Below are 7,500 nucleotides of genomic sequence, written 5' to 3' on the forward strand. Positions count from 1 at the left end.
TGGGTGGGTGGTTGTGTGGGCGCCGTGGTCTGAGGGCACATCCTGTGGGATGTGGGAGGCGGGGGAAGGAGAGCGCCCTTGGTGCGTGTGTCTAGGCGATGCATTGCGGAAGGATGGGCGGGTGGGGCCGGGCGTGTGGGTTCCCGACTTATCGGTGAACCATTTGCTACTGCGGGGCCAAAGCAAAAGGGAAAGCATAAGGGCGCAGGCTGCCCTCTGCGGGACAGGTCCGGCCCTGACGCCGGTTTACGATTTCTCCGGTAAAGCACCTGTCGGGTGGCGACCGGAGGGTCTTTGCAGGGCCTGGATCTCCGAGCCCGTGGGACAGGCGGGAAAGGGTGGCGGCAGCCGGTTGAAGTCCCGACCCTGGGCAGCCTCCCGGTCCTACCTCCATAACTTCGGCGAGGAGGGTCCGATCCCCGCGCGGTCGACGGCAGGCGGTAGGGCTCGGAGGGGCGCGGCCTGGTCCGCGAGTGCCCCGGCGCCGCCCCTCTGCCCGTCCGAGGGACAGTAGGAAATGGCCATACCGCTTTCCGGCCGATTGCCGCCGGACGTCCGGCCGCATTCGCTCGGTCTGCGCGGCCGGCGGTAGCCGGGGGCGAGGGGCATCGGGCGGTGGCGGAACCAGGCCGGCCCGACCGCTGGGGGCCGCCCGGGCGACGTTTGAATCTGTCGGGTCGGACCGCCGAATCCCGCGGGATTTCGGGATCGAATCTGCGGGTGGAATCGGCACCTCGTCCCGCTGTCCGGTTCCCCCCGGTCGACTGCAACGGGTTTCCGAGGCCCGTCGGTCAGGCGCGGTTCGCTCCGCAATCCGCCGGCCGATCGGCACCGGGCGGGGCTCTACGGAAAGAGGGGACCCTCCCGCGTCGAGTGCCGGCGCACCGACCCCGCAGGCTGACCGGGAAGGTGAAGACTCACCCCGCTGAATGCCCGGCCCCGGGTACCCTCCGGCTCCGGGGCCATAACTTCGGGGAGGGAGGTCCGATCCCCGCGCGGTCGACGGCAGGCGGTAGGGCTCGGAGGGGCGCGGCCTGGTCCGCGAGTGCCCCGGCGCCGCCCCTCTGCCCGTCCGAGGGACAGTAGGAAATGGCCATACCGCTTTCCGGCCGATTGCCGCCGGACGTCCGGCCGCATTCGCTCGGTCTGCGCGGCCGGCGGTAGCCGGGGGCGAGGGGCATCGGGCGGTGGCGGAACCAGGCCGGCCCGACCGCTGGGGGCCGCCCGGGCGACGTTTGAATCTGTCGGGTCGGACCGCCGAATCCCGCGGGATTTCGGGATCGAATCTGCGGGTGGAATCGGCACCTCGTCCCGCTGTCCGGTTCCCCCCCGTCGACTGCAACGGGTTTCCGAGGCCCGTCGGTCAGGCGCGGTTCGCTCCGCAATCCGCCGGCCGATCGGCACCGGGCGGGGCTCTACGGAAAGAGGGGACCCTCCGGCGTCGAGTGCCGGCGCACCGACCCCGCAGGCTGACCGGGAAGGTGAAGACTCACCCCGCTGAATGCCCGGCCCCGGGCACCCTCCGGCGCCGGGGCCATAACTTCGGGGAGGGAGGTCCGAGCTCCGCGCGGTCGACGGCAGGTGAAAGGGGCCGGTGCGCCGCGGAAGGCGACAGCAGTCCCGTCAGGCTGCACCTCTGCTCGGGCGAACGGCGTCAGGAAAAGGGGAGAGCACTTCCCCACCGATAGCTCCGGAACGCCCGGACCCATTGGCCCGCGGCACCGGTGGCTGCTAGAGGGCCTCCGGCGCCGTCAGCCGGGGTACGTCCCAGGCCGGCCGGACGGCGGGCAGCCGGAGGCAACGGCCTGGAACGGAGCCAGACTTGAGTCGTTCCGTGCCGTGGGCAAAAAGGCAGGGCTGCGGGTCAGCGCAGTTTGGCAAACCTAGCCGCAAGTGCGGGAAGGGCGGAGGAGCACACGGACGCCGCCTTCCCAAACTGAGCCCAAAGTGCCCAGGCATGCCCCCTTGATCTCGCCTAATCAGTGAGCCCAAAATAATTTCAGAGTGTGGAAACCTTATCCAAAAAGGTCGAAAAGAACGGCCAGAGATCAAGTCCGAAAGGGGAAATCAGTAACAAGCAAGCAGAGTAATCATTAACCAAAAAGCGCAAAATTATGTTAAAAGTGTGAAATCATTAACCAAAAACTCGAAAATAATGTCCAGAGACCAAGTCCGAAAGGGCAAATGGTTAACCAGTAAGCAGAGTAATCATTAACCAAAAATCGCAAAAGTAAGTAAAAAGTATGAAATCATTAACCAAAAATCGCAAAAGTAAGTAAAAAGTGTGAAATCATTAACCAAAAACTCGAAAATAATGTGCAGAGACTAAGTCCGAAAGGGCAAATGGTTAACCAGTAAGCAGAGTCATCATTAACCAAAAATCGCAAAAGTAAGTAAAAAGTGTGAAATCATTAACCAAAAATCGCAAAAGTAAGTAAAAAGTGTGAAATCATTAACCAAAAACTCGAAAATAATCTCCAGAGACTAAGTCCGAAAGGGCAAATGGTTAACCAGTAAGCAGAGTAATCATTAACCAAAAATCGCAAAAGTAAGTAAAAAGTGTGAAATCATTAACCAAAAATCGCAAAAGTAAGTAAAAAGTGTGAAATCATTAACCAAAAACTCGAAAATAATGTCCAGAGACTAAGTCCAAAAGGGCAAATGGTTAACCAGTAAGCAGAGTAATCATTAACCAAAAAGCGCAAAAATATGTTAAAAGTGTGAAATCATTAACCAAAAACTCGAAAATAATGTGCAGAGACTAAGTCCGAAAGGGCAAATGGTTAACCAGTAAGCAGAGTAATCATTAACCAAAAATCGCAAAAGTAAGTAAAAAGTGTGAAATCATTAACCAAAAACTCGAAAATAATCTCCAGAGACTAAGTCCGAAAGGGCAAATGGTTAACCAGTAAGCAGAGTAATCATTAACCAAAAAGCGCAAAAGTAAGTAAAAAGTGTGAAATCATTAACCAAAAATCGCAAAAGTAAGTAAAAAGTGTGAAATCATTAACCAAAAACTCGAAAATAATCTCCAGAGACTAAGTCCGAAAGGGCAAATGGTTAACCAGTAAGCAGAGTAATCATTAACCAAAAATCGCAAAAGTAAGTAAAAAGTGTGAAATCATTAACCAAAAACTCGAAAATAATCTCCAGAGACTAAGTCCGAAAGGGCAAATGGTTAACCAGTAAGCAGAGTAATCATTAACCAAAAATCGCAAAAGTAAGTAAAAAGTGTGAAATCATTAACCAAAAATCGCAAAAGTAAGTAAAAAGTGTGAAATCATTAACCAAAAACTCGAAAATAATCTCCAGAGACTAAGTCCGAAAGGGCAAATGGTTAACCAGTAAGCAGAGTAATCATTAACCAAAAATCGCAAAAGTAAGTAAAAAGTGTGAAATCATTAACCAAAAATCGCAAAAGTAAGTAAAAAGTGTGAAATCATTAACCAAAAAGTCGAAAATAATCTCCAGAGACTAAGTCCAAAAGGGCAAATGGTTAACCAGTAAGCAGAGTAATCATTAACCAAAAATCGCAAAAGTAAGTAAAAAGTGTGAAATCATTAACCAAAAACTCGAAAATAATCTCCAGAGACTAAGTCCGAAAGGGCAAATGGTTAACCAGTAAGCAGAGTAATCATTAACCAAAAGGCGCAAAAGTAAGTAAAAAGTATGAAATCAGTAACCAAAAAGCGCAAAAATATGTTAAAAGTGTGAAATCATTAACCAAAAAGTCGAAAATAATCTCCAGAGACTAAGTCCGAAAGGGCAAATGGTTAACCAGTAAGCAGAGTAATCATTAACCAAAAATCGCAAAAATATGTTAAAAGTGTGAAATCATTAACCAAAAACTTGAAAATAATGTGCAGAGACTAAGTCCGAAAGGGCAAATGGTTAACCAGTAAGCAGAGTAATCATTAACCAAAAAGGGCAAAAGTAAGTAAAAAGTATGAAATCATTAACCAAAAAGCACAAAATTAAGTTAAAAGTGTGAAATCATTAACCAAAAAGTCGAAAATAATGTCCAGAGACCAAGTCCGAAAGGGCAAATGGTTAACCAGTAAGCAGAGTAATCATTAACCAAAAATCGCAAAAGTAAGTAAAAAGTATGAAATCATTAACCAAAAAGGGCAAAAGTAAGTAAAAAGTATGAAATCATTAACCAAAAATCGCAAAAGTAAGTAAAAAGTATGAAATCATTAACCAAAAATCGCAAAAGTAAGTAAAAAGTATGAAATCATTAACCAAAAAGCACAAAATTAAGTTAAAAGTGTGAAATCATTAACCAAAATGTCGAAAACAATGTCCAGAGACTAAGTCCGAAAGGGCAAATGGTTAACCAGTAAGCAGAGTAATCATTAACCAAAAATCGCAAAAGTAAGTAAAAAGTGTGAAATCATTAACCAAAAACCCGAAAATAATGTCCAGAGACTAAGTCCGAAAGGGCAAATGGTTAACCAGTAAGCAGAGTAATCATTAACCAAAAATCGCAAAAGTAAGTAAAAAGTGTGAAATCATTAACCAAAAACTCGAAAATAATGTCCAGAGACTAAGTCCGAAAGGGCAAATGGTTAACCAGTAAGCAGAGTAATCATTAACCAAAAGGCGCAAAAGTAAGTAAAAAGTATGAAATCAGTAACCAAAAAGCGCAAAAATATGTTAAAAGTGTGAAATCATTAACCAAAAACTCGAAAATAATGTGCAGAGACTAAGTCCGAAAGGGCAAATAATTAACCAGTAAGCAGAGTAATCATTAACCAAAAAGCGCAAAAATATGTTAAAAGTGTGAAATCATTAACCAAAAACTCGAAAATAATGTCCAGAGACTAAGTTCGAAAGGGCAAATGGTTAACCAGTAAGCAGAGTAATCATTAACCAAAAATCGCAAAAGTAAGTAAAAAGTGTGAAATCATTAACCAAAAAGCACAAAATTAAGTTAAAAGTGTGAAATCATTAACCAAAAAGTCGAAAATAATCTCCAGAGACTAAGTCCGAAAGGGCAAATGGTTAACCAGTAAGCAGAGTAATCATTAACCAAAAAGCGCAAAAATATGTTAAAAGTGTGAAATCATTAACCAAAAACTCGAAAATAATGTGCAGAGACTAAGTCCGAAAGGGCAAATAATTAACCAGTAAGCAGAGTAATCATTAACCAAAAAGCGCAAAAATATGTAAAAAGTGTGAAATCAGTAACCAAAAAGCGCAAAAGTAAGTAAAAAGTGTGAAATCATTAACCAAAAACTCGAAAATAATCTCCAGAGACTAAGTCCGAAAGGGCAAATGGTTAACCAGTAAGCAGAGTAATCATTAACCAAAAAGCGCAAAAATATGTTAAAAGTGTGAAATCATTAACCAAAAACTCGAAAATAATGTGCAGAGACTAAGTCCGAAAGGGCAAATAATTAACCAGTAAGCAGAGTAATCATTAACCAAAAAGCGCAAAAATATGTAAAAAGTGTGAAATCAGTAACCAAAAAGCGCAAAAGTAAGTAAAAAGTGTGAAATCATTAACCAAAAACTCGAAAATAATCTCCAGAGACTAAGTCCGAAAGGGCAAATGGTTAACCAGTAAGCAGAGTAATCATTAACCAAAAAGCGCAAAAATATGTTAAAAGTGTGAAATCATTAACCAAAAACTCGAAAATAATGTCCAGAGACTAAGTCCGAAAGGGCAAATGGTTAACCAGTAAGCAGAGTAATCATTAACCAAAAATCGCAAAAGTAAGTAAAAAGTGTGAAATCATTAACCAAAAAGCACAAAATTAAGTTAAAAGTGTGAAATCATTAACCAAAAAGTCGAAAATAATCTCCAGAGACTAAGTCCGAAAGGGCAAATGGTTAACCAGTAAGCAGAGTAATCATTAACCAAAAAGCGCAAAAATATGTTAAAAGTGTGAAATCATTAACCAAAAATCGCAAAAGTAAGTAAAAAGTGTGAAATCATTAACCAAAAAGTCGAAAATAATGTCCAGAGACTAAGTCCGAAAGGGCAAATGGTTAACCAGTAAGCAGAGTAATCATTAACCAAAAAGCGCAAAAATATGTTAAAAGTGTGAAATCATTAACCAAAAACTCGAAAATAATGTCCAGAGACTAAGTCCGAAAGGGCAAATGGTTAACCAGTAAGCAGAGTAATCATTAACCAAAAAGGGCAAAAGTAAGTAAAAAGTATGAAATCATTAACCAAAAAGTCGAAAATAATGCCCAGAGACTAAGTCCGAAAGGGCAAATGGTTAACCAGAAAATCCGTCGAATAATGTCCAGAGACTAAGTCCGAAAGGGCAAATGGTTAACCAGTGGAAGGGCGATCAAGCGGAAAAATTTGCCCCGGTTACCCGGGATGGAGTTCCAGAGGTCCGGCCAGAGTTGTCAAATTCGTCCCGCTGATCGGACGCTTGTCATTCGGGTGGCTGGGGGTTGGCGGGGTATCTGCACAGTAGTAGGAGGTGGCAAGTCGGGACTTGGACGTTTATTCCAAGAGTCCACCCGAGCCTCCAGGTCTGCAGAGACCGACCCTAGCTGCCGCCCAACCGACTTTTAAGCCTTTTTCGGATGGGGATTTTTTCCCATTTTCGTCCATTTTTCGGGTTTTCTGTCGGGCTTAATAGGCGGCAGCCTGACCCCCGGCCGAGGCGGGGGGCGCACTCTCCCTTGCGTAAGGGTCCGGATTTGCCCCGGAAAGTGCCCCCGACGGCCTCCCGACCCGGGTGCCTGCAGGGCGGGGGAAAGGGTAGTCCCAGCCGCAGGAAATCATTAACCAAAAGACTTAGCCGTCGGGGCAGAGGCTAAGACCCGGGCTGGTGAAATCATTAACCAAAAGGAATGCACCCTTTTCCGAAAGTGCAGGCCGAAATAAGGCGAGCCTTGGGCCGGGAAGGCCAAAACCCCCAACTCATGGAAGTGTATGGGGTCGGACTCGGCGACTTTCCCGGGCCCCGAGTTGACCTTTCCCCACGGGGGCGGTCAAGTTGCTCCCGCCAAGAGGGCACGTTGCATTTGCTGCCGCTCTAGTCCCCGGGCTAGTTAATCAGTTGCCGTCGGAAGTCCCGATGCCGAAATGAAAAATGGCCGTTGCGGCGATTTGGCGCCTCATTTTCGGAAGGACTACCGGCAGGCAACCCGCCGAATTGACACTTGCGATTCGGGTGGCTGGGGGTTGGCGGGGTACCCGGAGATTTTCGGGAACTCGATTTTCAGAACTTTTGCTGGCAGCGGTTGCACTTGCAAAGTGGCCGAAGAAGTGCTCCCTCAAGGAAGGACCTTCTTTTGAAATAAAAGACCTTCCGAAGAGTGCCTGGAAGTCATTTATGAGCATTTAAGGGTAAATCTGGCGGACTTTCCATGCTCTGTTGCCGGCTCTGAAATATCGCACAGTTGGGTCTAGGCCGGTAGACTGGCTGTGAAAACAGACAAAGTGTTTTGGCGAGCGAGAGAAAACAAGGCCTTGGAACAGATTGGGGGGTGCGGAGGCACACCACACCCACAGGAAAAGAATTAATAAAA

Source organism: Heterodontus francisci, unplaced genomic scaffold, assembly GCF_036365525.1.
Source record: "Heterodontus francisci isolate sHetFra1 unplaced genomic scaffold, sHetFra1.hap1 HAP1_SCAFFOLD_834, whole genome shotgun sequence".
Classification (NCBI taxonomy): domain Eukaryota; kingdom Metazoa; phylum Chordata; class Chondrichthyes; order Heterodontiformes; family Heterodontidae; genus Heterodontus; species Heterodontus francisci.